The sequence below is a fragment of the Equus przewalskii genome, chromosome 1 (genome assembly GCF_037783145.1).
Source record: "Equus przewalskii isolate Varuska chromosome 1, EquPr2, whole genome shotgun sequence".
NCBI classification, from domain to species: domain Eukaryota; kingdom Metazoa; phylum Chordata; class Mammalia; order Perissodactyla; family Equidae; genus Equus; species Equus przewalskii.
The window spans coordinates 54147404-54167288 of record NC_091831.1 but is presented as its reverse complement, the minus strand read 5'-3'; positions in this window follow the sequence as shown (position 1 = coordinate 54167288).

Genomic DNA, 19885 nt, shown 5'->3' with positions numbered 1-19885 from the left:
ACTGAGCCACCAGGCCGCCCCCCCCCCTTTTTGTTAACATGGTTTATTTTTATTTTCTAATTATTCACGTGTAGAAGGTCTGACTCAAGCTTCTCTTGACAAAAATCTTAAGCAGATTCAGTAGCTATTTAGATTCACAGCTGGCAGAAGGGATCCTATTTGTTCTGCATATACATCCATACCTAGTCTCTAGAACTCCCCAACAAGGATATTGTTACCATTCTCTTTTGGGGGGAGTGGGGATGAGAAGTTAATGTGATAAGCCTATGTAGAAATTCAAGAGAAGTTCATGGGCAAGGAAAAAAGAGTAGCCCTTTCACAATATGCATGGAATTCTTGGAGTTTATTTTGAAAACAGCTAAAATCTTTTTATTTCTCTCAATAATATTGACTCCATGAAATTTACATTTAACCCCATGGATATCATAAACCCCACTAAGAATATTATTTACTCTTCTTGGCAGAGGAAAGGATTCATTAAAGATACTTTAATTTTTTTTAAACTTAATTTTACTTAATGTGTCTACAATACAAACACTAATAAGAGACATGAAAAAATAGATGTACTCCAGGCAAAATAGTGTGGGAATCAAATAGAGTTCTGTTTGGTTTAGGTTAGTTTTTCTCTGCAGGCTTTTTCATAGCCTATAATATACAAATAGCCATTATGCATCTCCAAGATACTTTTGGAACAAATACTAGGAATATTCTTTTTTTCTTTCTAGCCATTATTGCCCACTGAAGGAAAAGTGGCTAATCCAGTTGGACCACGTAATTAGCGAATGTTTCAAATGCAACATAGGTTGTATTCTTTTTCTCTTTTAGCCTCTTGAATATGCCTGCACCCAGGCCTATGGTCTCTTCTCGGTTTGAGATTCAGTAGCTAAGTCAGGTGGGTACCAACGACTGTCTTCAATTCCTTTTGAGCTTCAGGTCTAAAGTCTATTGTCTAATTGATCTTTGTTAGATTATAAAACTGATGGTAGATCCCTGGCTTCACAGTAAGTGTTCCCAGGCCTTAGTTCCTTCTATCTAGTTCCAACAACCTATTGAATGAAGACTAGGAAAGAATATTCAGTGTGTTTAAATGTATAGTTTAAGGATAATTTTAGTTACCACAATCCAAATTAGACTGATTTTCTAGAAAATAGTTCTTTGAAGATTTTAGACACATTCGAGATCTTTTGATATAAATTCTCTAAGATTACTTAGTAAAATCAGCAAACATCGATTTTGCTCTTAATTTTTTAAAATAGTGCATGTTCTTTACTAAACATTTAAAAATGCAGAAATGTACAGTGGACAGTGACAATCCTCTGTAGTTATAATTCCCGTAGATGACAAGTTGGTGCAAATACTCTCAGTGTTTACTACAATTATATGCCTTACATATATATATGCGTGTGTGTGCACACGTGTATGTGTAATTATTCACATAAATAATCTTAATTGATATCATTTTGACATATGCAAATCCCATTTTAATTAGTTTTCCTTTTCACATCAATAGATTTCCTACACCTGTAATTCATTTTAATATTAGAATTATTTTCTTGATATTGGGAACCTTTTGATTATATGCACTGAGCCCTACTTCAGTAGAGGCCTTCATGGAATGAAAAACACACTTAAATATTTAAAACATACAAAAGTTCTTTGTTTGATTATCTGTCAACTTGATTTATGCATGCCTGCTCTTTATGATACCTTACTTAAGAAAAAATGTAGTCTATTCAAAAATTCAAAATAAATTAGCAATATACACATGTATACATGTAAATATTTGTAAATGCAAATAAGTTTATATATAAATGTACATATATACTGTATTTAATTTACCAATCTTTTTTAATTTACTATACATTGGTAACTTAATCCCCAGATGCATCTCTCCCTTCACTGTTACAAAAGCTGATATACCAAGGAATGGAACAGTTTCATTGCTCCAAATTAGCTAGATAGAACTCTGTTTAGATGAAAGCAATGAGTCATGCTGAAAACCGGTGCTGTGTATGTGGCAGCAAGAACCTCCTGATTATACAGCCACAGCGACTTAACAGGGTGGACAGAGGGACCACAAATGACAGCATGGGGATTTGGAGCCACACTTGGAATTCCTTGTTAGCAGAAGATACCACACGGCAATCCAGGTAATTTAAAGACCTGGGGTCAAGTAGGGTGTCAAAGGGGCCCTCCATAGGGAAATGAAGAACCTAAGAATGTCTGGCAACTATCTGAGATTGATGGAAAGTATTGCATAGTTTAACAAATGGTAAATTGAAATGTGTCATTTAAACCAAAAGAAAAGATATAATTTACTATTTTAACACAGAAAGTACTATATGGTAAAGTCTGTACACGGGGGCTTAAAACATTCACTGAATTAAGTAAGATTTGCCTGCCTAAAAGTGTATCCCAAAAATGTTCATTTATTTATCAAACCATAGCAGCTTATACACACAGTAGGTGTAAGCTGGAGACATATGGAAGACAGAGCATGAACACTTTTCAATTCAAAGAAATTCAGGGCCAAAGGTCAGAGTGAAAATAAGCAGATAGTCCCCAGTATAGTCTTTCTGCAATTACACTGGGCAGCCCTGTTCTGTCGACCCAGACTGACACTCTGAAAGATGATCCCTATCGATTAAGGAATTCATTTTGAATTAAATGCTCACACTGTCATAGAGAAGAGGAGAAAGTCTATAGAGAATGAAGCTGCAGTGATAAATCAGCTTTCTATCTGGGACTCAGTACCTATGTGCTCTCTCTGTTCTCTCTCCCTCTAAGGAAAATTGATGTCCTTGAAAACAGACATGAATTTTGAATTATGACTCTTGAAACAACTAATAAAATAAGTTGACTTTTTGTTTTGAAGAAACTTCTCTGTTATTGTTTGTATTATGGGCATTCCAAAACCCACAAACCATATGCTAAGCCATGAATATGATGTCTACATTATACAGGGAACATGGGGACAATACATTTTCTATGATTTTCCATCACTTTTTAAGCACATTCTTATGACCCAGTTTTATACTTATTATTAAATCGTTCACATTTCTGAAGGGAGAGCCAATATAATACAGAAAGAATATTAAACATTTTGAGAATTGGAATTAATAATTTGTAGCACCTAGTATAGTGCATCTACTTAATAGATCAAAATACAGGTTATTAGTTTAATTCAACAAATATTTATTTGAACTCCTATAATATGCCAGATAATGTATATGGTTAGGGAGACAAAAATGAATAAGACTTAGTTACTCTCCTCAAGGAGCCAGAACAGGGAAACCTAAGGGTGGGCACAACAATAAGGAGAACACAGGAAGTCCTTGTAAGAAGGAAAACCAACCAGAGTTCTGATCTGACCCATATGTAGGTGTTTCCTCTGCAACTAGAGAGCACATGTTTTCATTCGAGTCTAACAATTACACTTTTAAAGCATACTTAGTCTACCTCATTTTCACGTTTGTCATCAGTCTGTTACTTCAGACCACTCTCCTGTGGTGTCTCTAACATCCTTGGTGCTCTTCCCTTCTGTTGTTCAAGAACCTTAAGTTTCACTTCTGTTCTTTGGAGGCAGCCAAGTAAATCAGCAATACAACTGAGTCTCAGAGCTGGAGAGAAAGCCACGGCTCCCCTCTCTCCATCCCTCATGTTGTGCCTGCAGCATCAGAGGCCCAGAAATATTAGGCAACTTTGCCAAAGTTACACATTTTTAACAGCAAAACAAAGACCAAGTACTTCAAGTCTCAGCTCAGACTTCTGGGAACTCTACTAATTTACTTCCAAGTGGAGGGAAGACTAATGAGTACATAGTTCCGAAGGTAAGAGATAGGACTTTAAGTACCGAATTTGGAAAGTATTCAGTGTTACACTTTCAAACATTTAGAGTCAAACCTCCAATACATAATGACCGTTCCCACCAATAGATAAAAGACAGCGGACTACCATTTTCCCCTTTTCCTTTCTTCCCACTTTCACTTTGATGCTCTAGCTCTCAGTACAGTCTTACAGAAACAAACTGGGATAACTCCTGCTGGACTTCATTTCCAGCTTTTAAGTCCTGGTTATAGGGCAAGCGATACTTCAAAGGGAGTCTATCTATAGAGATATCAATCAACCTGAGAAAATAGACTCGCTCCACAGAGAGTGGAAATTGCTCCTATCAGGAGTGCTCAGCAAAATAGAGAACAAGAGGGCCTGAAGCTCAACACCCCGATCTACATTTGTTTTATTTAACGATTTGAGAGTCGAAATGGAAATAAATGAAAGTTGCATCTAAACTGTGAGGAGTGAATAAGGCTGACTGAAAGGTGGGAGAAGAACTCTACTTCTAAGTGGTCTGGGAATAGAGAGACAACTCTCCATTTGGAGCACAAGCCGGGCATCTAAAGTGCAATGTGGAGCAATGTCAAGCTGCGTTAGCGCGATGGATCATACCCTGAGGCCCAAAGAATCCATGGACAGACATCACAACAAATTTAAGTTCTGAGGGAATTTGTATTTAAGAAATAGTTTATTTTTTCACTAACATCCAGGTAAATTAAGCATTTCCTTCAATTAGGAACGTTAGCAACAAACCACTGCAGTGTTAGCTGTCTCTATTCCTTTTCCCCTGCCAAAATCAGATATTTCCAATTCATGCTGTAAGTATCTTGAAACATTATAGTAGTAAGAGTAATAAGCAGTAATATAGTAATACTACTATGGTAACATATTAATATATTATATGATAATTTATATTAATATTAATACAGCAATATTAACAGTTGTAATTAGATGTTATTTAATGAGTTAAAGAAGCAAGCATATTAATATATTATGTTTATTAAAATATAATAATAATTAAACTTTGGTTTCCTTCTAATCTATGTATTGTGTTTTATGCATTTTAAAACATTATTATGAATCTGAGAAGGGAACTAGCAGGACATTGTTATTAACGGTCAAAATCGATCACACACAATTTTGTGCATAACATTTCAAAACTAGACATATTGGTTAAGCACCTGCAAGAGACATTCTGGGGCGTCAGTAACGTAGGTGAGTTCATTGAAAGAAGGAGGAAGGTGGTTTGCAGAGCAGAAGTTGTTGCTGACTCACGCACTAGGGCAGTCATGTATATATGGCACAGTGTACACGTTTCTTCAGCAAACTTGACTATGGTTCAGGGAAGAGTTGCTATGTGAACGTGTCTAATCCAACGGGTGAGTTACAACAGGAATAAGTACAGCAGGAAACCCTTGAGATGAGATGTCTTTAACATCATCTTAATTATGGATAATCATCCCATTCAAAGAAATTACTCCAACCAATGCCTGTGGGGGATGTGAATCGAGATCCATCACTCTGACACTGAAAGGGAAAAAATATTAAAAACCGATTTGCATGAACAAGACCCGGAATAAATTCTATTGATAATATTTTTTAAATACATTTCTGATTCTGAGAAGGGAACCAAGATACTATTTGTTGAGTGCAAACTCTGTGCAGATACTGTGCTAGGCCCCTTATCTGCATTATCTCATTGAATCACTATAATAATCACATGAGGAATATTTCATTCTTGTCCTCCATTTAACTGCTGAGGATGCTGAAACTAGAGAGATAAGTAATTTGTCCAAAGTTATTGCCTTACCTTGGGCTGATATAACAAAATATCATATACTCTGTGGCTTAAACAACAAAAAATTATTTCTTGCAGTTCTGGAGGCTAGAAGTCTGAGATCAAGGTCCCAACATGATCCATTTCTGATGAGATCTCTCTTCTTGGCTTGTGAGTGGATGTCTTCTGTTTATGTCCCCAAGTGGCAATGAGAGAGAGAGAAAAAGAGAGAGGGAGAGAGCGAGCTCTGGTCTCTTTTCCTTTTCTTATAAGGATACTAATCCTATTGGATTAAGGTCCCACCTTCATAACCTCATTTAATCTTAGTTACCTCCTAAAGACCCTTTCTCCAAATACATCCACAGTGGGGACTGGGGCTTCAACACATGAATTGTGGGGGGACACACTTCATTCCATAGAAGCCATAAAATAGCAAGTGGAGCTGCCAGAACTAGAGTTTAAGTCTCTCGGAGTCCAGAACTCACAGCATTAACTGTTCCAACAGATCCTCTTCCAAGACCACAGCTGAGGGGTTCTCAGGCAACTCTCGTCACAGTGGGAAGCTGAGGTGCCAAGTTTAAGAAATCAAGAGGGAGCACAAACTGTGGAACGATAGGACGGCCAATAGCCCTGTACCATGTGATGGGGCTAATTCAGTGGTTGACATTCGGTTCAGATTTTGTCCTGGAAACATTTGGCAGTGTTTGAAGGCATTTTTGGTCGTTACAACTTGAAGGGATAACGCTACAGGCATCTACAGGTAGAGATTGCTAAAATAACTTAAAACGCACAGGGTAGACCCTCAGAAGAGAATTATCTAACACAAAATGTCGATAGGGCCAAGACTGAGAAACCCTGGTCCGTTTCCATTCACGTCACAAACTTCTGTAAAGTGAGTCATATTTTGAACCCCATGTGCTGAAAGTGCAGCTGAGTCCTGATCAGAATGGCCTCAGCACATGGAGCCAGGCTGTGCCCACGCAGCCTCCGCAGTGTATGTGACTACATTGGAGGGCCTGACTGAAGGACATGCTAGTGCTAACTGATGAAGCTGGACAATTAGCAGTGAATTCACTGGATTTAGTTACTTTTCAAAAGCTTACAACATCTGTAAAGGTGTTCCATCAAAATACATAAAATTTACAATATATCGTTATAGATTTTCAACTGTTATCATCAGCTTTTAATACTTTCAGATGTCATAGGAATCATCTGTAATAGTTGTTTTATCACCAAAAGTCTATTTTCATGAAAACTTTTTCAGAAGATGCCAAATTACAATACGCTATGAAAGTATATTCTATTTATCTGTCATGCTAACCAGTATAATACAGAATTAACTACTAACAAATTCATGGCTTTAGCAGAAAAATAATTGGTTAGTGAAGTTCTACACATTTTCTTTTTATTTTATTTGATGTGAGCAATATTTTATTTTTATTTTACAAAGATGATAGTATTTTGAGTTAATCTTCTCCTCTTAATCCTAATCTCCCAGCATGTGTGAACCTCTTCTTTCTCACCCACAATGAAGCATATACAACTATGTACTGGGGGGCTTTGGGGAGAAAAAGGAAAAAAAATAAAATCAAAAATAATAATAATAATTTCATCTTCTCCAGCAAAAGTATATTTAGGAGGGAAGATTTTAATATATTTTCTACAATGCAAAATGAAAACTTTGAAATGTATAGGACCTACAAAGGTCTTAAAATGACAACTAAATTGGAGACTTTTATTTATTTTTGTGCTTCTTTCATCACTTTACTGAGGTTACTTCCTAAGAATACAAGAAAAATTAACTGCTAAAATTTAAATAATGTTACCATTTTTCACATCTCGAATACAGAAGGAAGACACCTGTAGTCACAAAACAAACTCTCTCTCAAAACCCATTGGGAATCAAATTATAATTATAATTTTTTTTGCTATGGCAACCATTATTACTTTGTGAATCAAGAGCCAAGGCTTCCTGTGCTAGAACAAAACGTCTATGTGCACCGGATGGATCCGAATTGAACATTTGTTTCTTTATAACTGGGTTATGTCTTCAATCAAGGAAAAATGATTTTTGAATAATGGGTAAATTATTATTTGCTTGTTTGAGTGAATGTATTGAATGAAAATTAGTTTATTCAAATATTCTTGTACCTTAATAATTAAGCAGTAAGTCAAAATGGGAGATCATTTATGTCTGCAGACAGAGCCTGAGCTGATAAAACAATTTAAAAAAATCGTTTCCAAACATAAAAGTATGAACAGCCCTTACAACACACTTTAAAAGGTATCTTAGTCTACCTTCCCCAAGAAACAGTCTTAAAAAATGTGTAAGTGCCCATGCTTTGCTGAGTGGTACAATTTTTTAGGGCAGTGAGAGTGAGGAAAATATTGAAACCAAAGAAGAGGACTCATTGTCACTGTAGCCACTACTTCAAGACAAGCTACAAGGCCACCTTGGAAGAACAGAGAGAGAATTTATATGCCAGTAACCCTGCTCCCTGTTTCCTTCTTCTTATTAGTCAAAATTTGCCACATGGATATTTATCCAGCTTTCAGGTTGTCTCAGCTGGCCCCTTTGGTGGGTACTGGGCAAACACCACTCCACAAAAGTGGTAGTAGCAGGAGAGACCTTGGGCTTCCTGATGTTGGCCTCTGGAGGAACAGTGCTGGCCACAAGGGGTCCAGAGCAGTGGCTGAGATGGGCTAAGCAGTCACTAGTCTGGGAGAAAATCTGAGGATGCTCATATTATATAATCAATATAAGAAGGAAAGATTTTAAAGTAACATCGCTCAGTATATTTTGTTGTGTATACACGTGAGTTGTTTTTAACAATAAGGAAGATAGTAGCTGCCCCTGAAGGAGGGACACTGACAATGTCACACATCGTTAACCTTGCCAGGCCTTCTGGATATAAAGGGTTGAGGGATTTTTAGTCTCCCCACAAGGATACTGCAGCAGAGTTGGAAAGAGCAAAAATGTTTTTTAAAGTAAAAAATGGTCAAGGATTGCTGACTACCAAAATGGTAACATAAAGGAAAAATGCCAAAGGAATACAGATGTGATAGGAGATAAATTCAAATATGTTAGCCAAATCCCTTTCAGTGAGCAAGCTATTTTTCAGCAATGTGAAGTAACTAATATGCCATTAGGTTATCTATAAGTAAAGTACTCATCCAGTAATCTGAAAGAGTTTAAGCCTGCCAGACAGAGAAAACCGAAACACCCAATAAATGCAGCACAATTTTTCATAAAAACAAATTTATTTTTCATAAAAAAATATGCTAAATCTGAACAGCTTGTTTTTTATAGATAATGTATCTCTCTATTTAACAAATAAAACAATGGCTTAGTTTTTACATCAGGGTAAGTTCAGATTAACAATTTTTTTTATATCTGTAATATTATACTATCCGGCTATTTCTTGGTACAACATAATTTAAATGTTTGAAATTTTGTAGAAAGAACGGTTCATTGAAATTATTGCCTGAACTTTGTTTCCATGTGGATATTTAACGTATTATTTCAGGCACAACTCTGACTATGTCTGTAGAGAAAAAATTAAAAATTAGCTTAAAACTGATTACATTAATTCAGAAAATGTAAAACGATGATCTAAATAATTATATTTCTCAAACTCATCATTCAATCGCACATACATGTGGGCAAGCACGTGTGTGCTCACACAGACTGAGTCATGGGGAATGTATAAATTATTGCCTTAAATTTCAACTTTACTGAGTAAATAAGTGTATATATGCACCCCTGTTCCATAGATATTATATATAGCTATATATATGTGTAAATATATATATGTTTTTATAGATACAAAGTAATTTTAAACCTGTAGGAGATTTTATTTTCTGAATTAATTAGTAGTATCTAACTTCTGAGATCAGAGCTCATTCTCAATTATTTTATAAATTTTGATTTGTAAATTTATAGTTTGAAAATTATCTAAATTTGCTTTTACATAAAAAATAAACTCTGTAAAACTTTGTTTACAAGGTGTCATTTTTTAGTGAGATATCTACTCCATGAAATCATGCAGAAAACGATGAACAAACGAGCAACATGCCTTTTTAGGTCTAAACAATAGCACAGTGGGGATTTTGGTGCACATTTCTTGTCTACGACCATTCTTGCTGTGGGTTGGAGATAGCAGCTACTCAGATATTCTTTGCTGCACTGTTGCTCAGCATTCCCACACTTCTTATGATGAATCTATCAAAGAGCTAAAACATATGCTTGACACTTCATTAAAACAGCTCCAACAGAGATAACACTAGGAATATGATTCACCTCCAGAAAGAAAAATGTCCTATGAGGGTATGTAACAAGAATAATTAAAACAATTTCTACAAAAATAAAAATAACTATTTTTGTTATACGGTTGATTTTATTTAATTATTATTTAAAATGCAAAGTTTTTACCTGAGTCTGTGACAATCTGATATTGGCTAATTTATGAGTATGTCCATAATATGAAACAAAAATGTTTAAGAAAATATCTAATTAATAGTTGATTCAGAAGTTTCTATTCTTGTTGATAAAATGGAAGTCTAATTAATGATGGTAAAAGAGAAATAAGCAATGATTACAATGCAGCCATCATAATAACTTGCAGCATTCTGGGAAACCTTTTTGTCCAAGTACAAATGATTCACAACATATGCTATAATCCATAAAAAATATTCTGAAGAAAATTTTTCATTCTGTGATATTCCTGCTGAAACATCAAACACACCTGAATTGAGAGACGATTACAAAATAATTGGCTTGTAATTTTCAAAAGTGTCACTATTATGAAAGTCAAAGAAAGACAGAAGTTTTTCAAGGTTGGACATGCAATGAGTCATGAGAACTATATGTGAAGCCTGACTCTGAACTGGATACTTTTGCCATAAAACACATTATTGGGGAAATTGGCACAACTTGAATGGTGTCTGAGGATCGTATAATAATAACATATCATCTTAATTTTCTGATTTTGAAGGTTATGATAATTTCTCCTCTTTCATTCCTAATTTCATGTATTTGAGCTTTTGCTCGTTTTTAAGGAGTATTGAACTCTGCTTTTCTTTACTTGATTTATTTGTCTATCTTTTGTATTGGTGTAATACTGACATTACAAAATGAGTAGGGAAATATTCCCTCTATTTTTTGAAACAGTTTATGCAAATGATATAATTTGTTTTGTAAATATTTGATGGAATTCGTCAGGGAGTGGAGTTTCCTTTGTAGAAAAATATTGTGAAAGAATCGATGTTTTTACTTATTAGAGACATACTCAGATTTACTTTGCTTTTTGAATCAGTTTTGGAAATTTTTTGTCATTCTAGGCATTTGTCCATTTACCTAGGTTCCTAACATATGGATATAAATTTGTTCTTAATCTTCCCATAAAATCCTTTGAATTACAATGTGGTCAATAGAAATGTCCCCTCTTTCATTTCTAATTTTGGAAATTTATATCTTCTCTTCTATTTTTTTTGACAGTCTGTCTAAAGATTTATCAATTTTGTTCATATATTGTAAGAACTGCCTTTTGGTTTCACTGACTTTTCTATTGTTTTTCTGTTTTTATTTTTTCTGATTTATACCACAATTTTTATTACTGCATTTTTCCTTGCTTTGGATTTAGTTTGTTTCTCTTTTGCCAGTTTTTTTAATGTGAAAGTTTAGGTAATTGAGATCTTTCTTCTTTTCTAATGTATGTCTTAAAACTATACATTTCCACTAAGCACTATTTTGGCTGCATCCAATTATTCTTGATATGATGTTTTTGTTTAAATATTCAAAATATTTTTCAATTCAAATATTTCAGTTCAAAGTGTTTTCTAATTTCCCTTTGATTTCTTCTTTAACCTGTAGGTAAATTAGAAGCGTGTCATTTAGTTTCAAAATATGTGGGGCTTTCTAAGATTTCTTTCTATGATGGATCTCTAATTTTATTGTTTTCAGAGGATGTAATTGTATTATTTCAATCTTTTTAAATGCATTAAGACTAGTTTTATGGCCCAGTATATGGTATATCTTGTAGAATATTTTATGAGTGCTTGAAAAGAATATGTATTCGGCAGTTATTGGGTGAAGTCTTCTACAAACGTCAGTAAGGTCAAGCTGTTTCATTTATTTCTGCTCTAATTTTTATTGTTTCCCTCCTTCTGCTGACTTTGAGCTTTGTTTGTTCTTCTTTTTCTAATTCTGTTAGGTATAGTTTAAGATTATTTATTTGAAATTTTTCTTGTTTGTTGAGGTGGCCCTCTATTGCTATGAATTTCCCTCTTGGAACCACTTTTGCTGCATCCCATAAGAGTTGGTATGCTGTATTTTCACTTTCATTTGTCTCCACATATTTTTTAAATTTCTCCTTTGATTTCTTCATTGATCCAATGGTTGTTCAGTGCATATTGTTCAGTCTCCACATATTTGTGACTTTCCCAGCTTTTTTCTTATAGTTGATTGCTAGTTTCATACCATTGTGGTCCAAAAACAAGCTTGATACAATTTCAATCTTAAATTTATTGAGGCTGGCCTTGTTTTCCAACATATGGACTATCTTTGAGAATGTTCCATGTACACTTGAGAAGAATGCATATTCTGCTGATTTTGGTTGGAATGTGCTATATGTATCTATTAAGTCCATCTGGTCAAGTGTTTCTTTTAAATTCACCGTTTCCTTGTTGACTTTCTGTCTTGATCATCTACCCATTGATGTAAGTGGGGTGTTGAGGTCCCCTACTGCTATTGTGTTGCTGTTAATTTTTCCCTTTAGGTCTGTTAATAGTTGCCTTATATACTTTGGTGCTCTTATGTTAGGTGCATATGTATTCATAAGTCTTATGTCCTCTTGGTGGAATATCCCTTTTATCATTATACACTACCCCTCTTTGTCTTTTATTGTCTTTTTTATCTTGAAGTCTGCTTTGTCTGATATAAGTATGATAGCACCTGCTTTCTTTTGTTAGCAATTTTCTTGGAGTATCATCTTCTGTCCCTTCACTCTGAGCCTGTGTTTGTCTTTAGAGCTGAGATGTGCTTCCTAGGGGCAGAATATTGTTGGCTCTTCTTTTTTAATCACTCCAGACACTGTCTCTTTTGATTGGAGAAGTCAATACATTTACATTTAGAATGATTATTGATATATGAGTGCTTAATACTGCCATTTTATCTCTTGTTTTCTGGTTGTTCTATATTTCCACTGTTTCTCTTCCCTTGTATCTCTTGACTGCCATTTCAGTTTGGTGGTTTTCTGTGATATTATTCTCAGTTTTCTCTTTATTTATGAAATTGGTTCTTTGATTTTTTCTTTAGTGGTTATCATGAGGTTTGTATAAAAGATATCATAGATGAGGTAGTCCATTTTCTGATAGCCTCTTATCTCCATTAGCCTAAGTAGATTCCATCCCTTTTCTCTTCCCCTTCTGAGTTATTGTTGTCTCAAATTATTCTGTTTTTTGTGTTGTGAGTTTTTGACTAAATTGAAGTGTTTATAGTCATTTTTGATCTTTTCCTTCCCTTTATCTTTTATGTTGTAATTAAGTGTTTGCTAACTGTTCTGATAGAGATTTGCAATTTTCTGATTTTCTCTCTCTATTTATCTCCTTTCTCAAAGCTTTGTAGTCCTTTGCCTTTTTGTTTCAGGTATGAAGGCTTCCTCATGATTTCTTTTAAGGGAGGCCTAGGGGCAATGAACTTCCTAAGCTTTTGTTTATCTGGGGAAGATTTTATTTCTCCATTGATCTGAAGGATACTTTCACTGGATAGAGTATTCTTTGCTGAAAGTTTTTGTCTTTCAGTATTTTGAATGTGTCATTCTATTCACTCTTAGCCTATAATGTGTCTGCTGAGAAATTCCCTGAAAGCCTGATAGGGGTTCTTTTCTCAGACTATTCTCGTCTGCTTTTCTGCCCTCAATATTTTTTTTTGTCATTGACTTTTGCCAGTTTTACTACTGTATGCCTTGGAGAGGGTCTTTTTCATTGACGTAATTAGGAGTTCCCATGGCTTCATACACTTTTAAGCCTAGTTCTTTCCCCAGGTTTGGGAAATTCTCAGGCATTATCTCTTTGAATAAGCTTGCTTATCCTTTCTCCCTCTATTCTCCATCTTGAATACCTATAATCCTTATGTTGCTTTTCCTAATTGAGTCCGATATTTCTCAAACAATTCATTCATTTTTAAAAATCTTAGTTTTCTCTCCTCCTCCACCTGAAGTATTTCTATATTTCTGTACTCTAAATCCTAATTCTTTTCTCCATAATGTCAGCTCTATTTTTTAAAGATTCTAGATTATCTTTTATCTCATTGTGCTCTTCATATCCAGAATTTCTTTGTGTTTCTTTTATAGTTTTAATCTATTTGGTGAAATATTCCTTTTGCTCATTATTTTTATTCCTGAACTCATTGACCTGTCTCTCTGAGTTCCCTTGTAACTCGTTGAGTTTCTTTATGACAGCTATTTTGAATTCTCTGTCATTTATATTGTAAACTTCTGTGACTTCAGGACTGGTTTCTGGAGACTTGTCATTTTCCTTCTGTTCTGAACTGTTACTGTAGTTTTTCATGGTGTTTAATGAACTAATTCTTTGCTGGCACACTTGTGGTACTATCAATTTGCAGATTCTACCTGTTACCACTGGGGGGAAGCAGGAGCTGTGTTTCTGATCCCCTGCCATCTGCTGGAAGTTGCATGGTTATGGTAGGCTCTCTCACAAGCTGGGATAGCTCTAGCATGTGCACCCACCTGCTGCCACCTCCACTTACAGTCACTACAGCCACTATGTTTGGTGGGCAGTGCTTTTTCGCAGGGTTTGAGCCAGGGCCACTTGTTGGGGTTGTGGTGGCACAATGGGTACCCCTACAGGCCAGGATAGCATTCACATCATGTGCAGAACAGCCACTGCCACCTCTTACTGTTGTGCCAGAACACGTTCCCACTGGCAAGGCTGCAGTGGCATGGTGGGCACTCCCACAGGCCCAGAGAGAGTCCTCCTGCACTTATGGTGCTGCCATCACTTCCTCTTACAGTTGAGCTGAGGCCTGTTCCCACTGGTGGGGCTGCGGTGGCACAGTGTGTGATTCTGTAGAGCAGGATAGCATTCGCCTGCAGTCTGGGCTATTCCCAGCTCCTCTTAGAGTGGTGTCAGCCACTGTGTGAGGACCCATAAACTGGTTTGCTGCTGCCAGGGTGGGGTAAGGGAGCAATCCTTTATCTCCACTGCTTCCCAGGGATCCATTCCATCCACCTTCATATGTATAGCTGTGTGGATTTCTCAGGCATCCTGTTCTGCTTGCGGGTATCCTCCATTAGTCAATGAATGTCCATTTAGTCGTAATTCAGAGGTGGAGAGACAAAGGGAACAGCTCACTCTGCCATGTTGCTGATGTCACTCTTTGAAAAGAGAACTCTTTTTCCATTGAATTTTCTGTACACGTTTGTCAAAAATAAGTTGGCTGTATTCATGTGGGTCTATTTCTTGTCTCTATTCTGTTCCACTTATCCGTGTGCCAATAACACACTTTCTTGATTTTTTTTTTTGAGGAAGACTGGCCCTGAGCTAACATCCATGCCCATTTTCCTCCACTTTATATGTAGGATGCCTGCCACAGCATGGCGTGCCAAGTGGTGTGCAGGTCTTCACCTTGGATCCAAACCAGCGAACCCCGGGCAGCCGAAATGGAATGTGTGAACTTAACTGCTGTGACACTGGGCCAGCCCCCACACTTTCTTGATTATTACAACTTTACAGTAAATCTTGGAATCGTATAGTATGAGTCCTCCACCTTTGTTCTTCTTTTTCAACATTGTTTTGACTATTCTATTATTTATATTGCCATGTAAATTTTTTACTCAGACTGTCAATATCTACAGAAAATTACTGGGATTTTGATTGGGATTGTGTTGAAGTAATATATTAAATTGAGGATAATTGGTACATTAGCAATATTGAATTTTCCAACATAACTCATACACTGCTGATGAGAATGTAAAGTGGTGCAGCTACACTGAAAACATTTGGCAGTTCCTCAAAATATTACCAATAGAGTTAGCATATGCCCCAGCAATTCAACTCCTAGGTCTATACTCAAAAGAAATAAAAGTATATGTCTGTACGAAAACTTGTACATGAATGTTTATAACAGCATTCTTCATAATATCCAAAAACTGGAAACAACACAATGCTCATCAATTGATGAACAGATAAATAAAATGTGATATAACCATAAAATGGATAGTTTTATTTAGCAATAAAAAGGAATGAAGTACTGATATATCCTACAACATGGGTGATCTTTGAAAATATTATACCAAATTAATGAAGCTAGTTGAAATACCAAATATTACATGAAATGTCCAGAGATTGACAAATCTATAGAGACAGAAGTAGATTAGTGGTTGCCTAGGGCAGGAACATTGAGAGTAAATGGGGAGTGACTGCTAATGGGTACAGGATTTCTTTCTGTCACGATGAAAATGTTCCAAAATTGATTGTGGTGATTGTTGCATAACTCTGAAAATACTAAAAACTATAAAGTCAACTTTAAATGAGTAAATTTTTTAAATATGTGAGTTACATCTTAACATATCTGTTTAAAAAGACGTGACTGTTTAATACAACTTTGTTCACACTCATTAAAAAGTGGAAGCAACCCAGATTGTCTTTGAACAAGTGTGAAGATAAGTAAACTGGAGTACATCCATAAAATGGAATGGAATATAGTTAGCAATATTGATTCAATCAACAAAATGGATAGATACTAAATACATTTTGGTAATCAAAAAAGCCAGACCCAGAATGCTGTATATTTTAAAATTCCATTTATATGGCATTCTAGAAAAGGCAAAGCTATGGAGCCAGTAAAAAAGATGATTGGTTGTCAGGCATTGGAGAAGAGGAGAGACATTGTCTGCAAAGATGATACACAAGAAACTTTAGGGTGATGGGACTGTTCTGTAAAGTACTGCAGCTGTGGATACACGGCTCTATACATTGGGCAAAATCCATAGAACTGTACACAATAAACAGTGTACTTTAGTGCATGCAAATTGAAAAAGAATCAACCAGAAAGTCTGAGAAATCAGGATGGGATGTGACCTGTGACAAATTTATCTAGCTGTATTGTAAACGTATGTTTACACGACCTCCTCCCTTAAGAGGATGGGAAGAGGAACCAAAGCAAGTAACTTCAGAAAACAATGCTTGATTTGATTCTGTAAGGCTAAAGACAAAAAGAGCTCTACACAAAAACTTCACTTTAATTGCTAAATTTGTTTCTCACTTGTTTACAGGGCAGCAATTCTAAAACTACTCTACATGTATACTAGAGTTGAAAGAATATGTAAATGTGTTGTAGACAATGAGAATCAGATTATCTCTGTCAGACAAAGAAGCTACAAATAATCAATGAAGGAATGCTGTAATAAACCCATTGGTGCTAAACTAGAGTTAGAGATATTAGTATGAACTCATCATTTTGGTTTCTAAGTACCATTTTCCAAGAAAGAGAGCCAAGGATCCTCGAAGAAATGGCTTTAGGTCAGATGGGGCAAGGGAAAATATGAGTCTGGGCTTCTTACAGTACCAGAAAGTAAAAAGATTTTTTTTAATTGCTTAAGAAAAAGGACAAAAGCATGTTGAAAAGACACATGAGCCGATCTGAAAGAGATCCTAATGGCACAAGTTAGATAAATTTAACAATAAATAACATAGATTGGATTATGACCTAAAGATTGAGACAAATATCCATGAGTCTACACTGATATAAATGAATGAGTGAGTAAATAAGTGGGGAAGAAGGGATAAATCATCGTTAGAGAAAAATTGCAAAATATAAATGGAGAAGGGTGAGGAAAAACCTTGAGAAGGGTGAGGTGATAGAAAATCATCATTAGGATTCCACAAAAATAAATGCTGCAAGCAAGTTCCATTGATGAATGCTAAAATTAGTGGACAAAACTTTAATAAAAAGCATAGTTACGTATCACCAAAGTATCTACCTTAAATACTTGTTAATTTCCATGGTGGCTTTAGCACATGTCCACAGATACTTTGGTACTTCCCCCTCCAACAGATGGAGCATAACTCCCCATTCCTTGAATGTAAACTGGACTTGGTATCCAGCAAATAAAGCACGCAAAGGGAAAACAGTAATGTTACAGAAGAGAAACCTGACAGATGCCTCGTTAACCAAGTTAGCCAAGTGAACATCCTGTTGATAACCTGTACTCCTGATGTGACGTGTTGGGAAGGCACTTCACCTGTGGTATTTTTTCAAAAACTGTAATCCCAGCCTAATCACGAGAAGCTATCAGACAAGCCCTATTCCACAAAACATCTCAAAATTGTCAAGGTCATGAAACACAAAGAAAAACTAAAAAGCTGTCATGGATAACAGAAGACTAGAGAGACTTGAAGACTAAATGCAAGATGATATCCTGGATTGGATCCCTGGACAGAAAAAAGGGAATTAGTGGAAAAACTGATGAAATATAAATAAAGCATGCAGTTTAATTAATAGTATTTTAGCAATGTTAATTCTTAATGTTGATATATAAGTTTTTAGCAATGGATGAAGCCAGATGAAAGTCAAAAACGAAATAAGTCAAAGTATAGATTCTATATCTTCTGCTCTTAGTCTTTCAAAAAAAATCCCATTTTCATATTGATCACATAGGTAAATTATATAAATATATTCCAAATATTTAATCAATAAAATCAGGGATGAAGGATGATAAATATAATTTAATATCTACCAAATACATTTTTTCAGTCTCATAACTTTTCCTCAACATTCTGACATTCTCCCACTACAGTTTCCATTGATAGTAAACAAATATATTTACATCAAGTTATTAAAAATAAGGGTTCTTGGGGCTGGCCCCGTGGCCGAGTGGTTAAGTTCGCGCACTCCGCAGCAGGCGGCCCAGTGTTTCGTTGGTTCGAATCCCGGGTGCGGACATGGCACTGCTCATCAGACCACGCTGAGGCAGCGTCCCACATGCCACAACTAGAAGAACCCACACCGAAAAATACACAACTATGTACCGGGGGGCTTTGGGGAGAAAAAGGAAAAAATAAAATCTTAAAAATAAATAAATAAATAAATAAATAAAAATAAAAATAAGGGTTCTATAGCTCTTTAAACCAGAAGCTGAACATATGCTATCAATCAATATATTTTTTAAATGGATTTTAAATGCTGAGATGATATATATTCTATACTCTGTAACTATTTTATCTAATATAGTTTGGATTGGCAGTCCACTAATTAGATGAAGAAATCAGCTAGAGGAAAATCATAAATCAAAATAAGCATGTACCTAAACATTTTTTCTAAAGTTAAAACATAAATGCACATTAATTCCTCAAAGAGGAGTACCTCCAAGGCCTTTTCATTGTGAGGACCTGCTCTTGAATATCTGCATAAGGCATGTCCATAATAGTCTGTGATTTCTGTTTCGATTTCTTCTATATGAGCAATCGACAGCTAAGACTGAAACATCTTTCTAGATGTTCATGAATTTTCCTAATAGTTGAATCACCCATGCCAAATTTGAAAGAAATGTTCTAACTACTTGCATTTATTGAGGTTTTTAAAAATATTGGACTTATTTTTCGTGGAAATAATTCTTTTTGCAGTTAAATTTCATCTTTTCAAATAACATATAATTAAGTTATACAAGGACAATAAACGTTACTGGTAAAACAAGTGACTGCTGCTAAGGAAAAACTCAACATATGGGATTAGAAGTACCTGGCACTTTAGAGAACGTGCTACTAGAAGACAGAATTCAGGGTGTGATGACCATAACTCAGCCTGATTGTCTGAAAAAGAAAAACATCAATTAATTCAGCAAACTGTTTACTGTTCTCAAGACTTCTGTTCCCTTCTCACAAGGAACCACTGTTATCAGTTTGGTATATGTTATTCCAGATGTTTTCAATGCACACACATACACACAACACACACATGCACATGTTTTTATTACTTTTTATTCAAACAGTAGCAAAAATTATTATTTTTTAAGCTTTTATGTGTTTTAACTAAATTGTTAGGAAAGAGTTTTTATTTATAGTTGAGCCTAAGTCTGTACCAAATACTATCCAATTATTTTTACAACTATCTGGGCAAGAAAGGCAAGGGCTAGAACTAAAGTGATGGAAGGGGGAGAAAAGAGAAAAAAGCAAATGCAGAGGCAATTGAAGTGTAAAATTGCCTGGAGTTACTCTATGTTTTGGAGTGAAGGAAAGACAGTCACCTAGGATCAA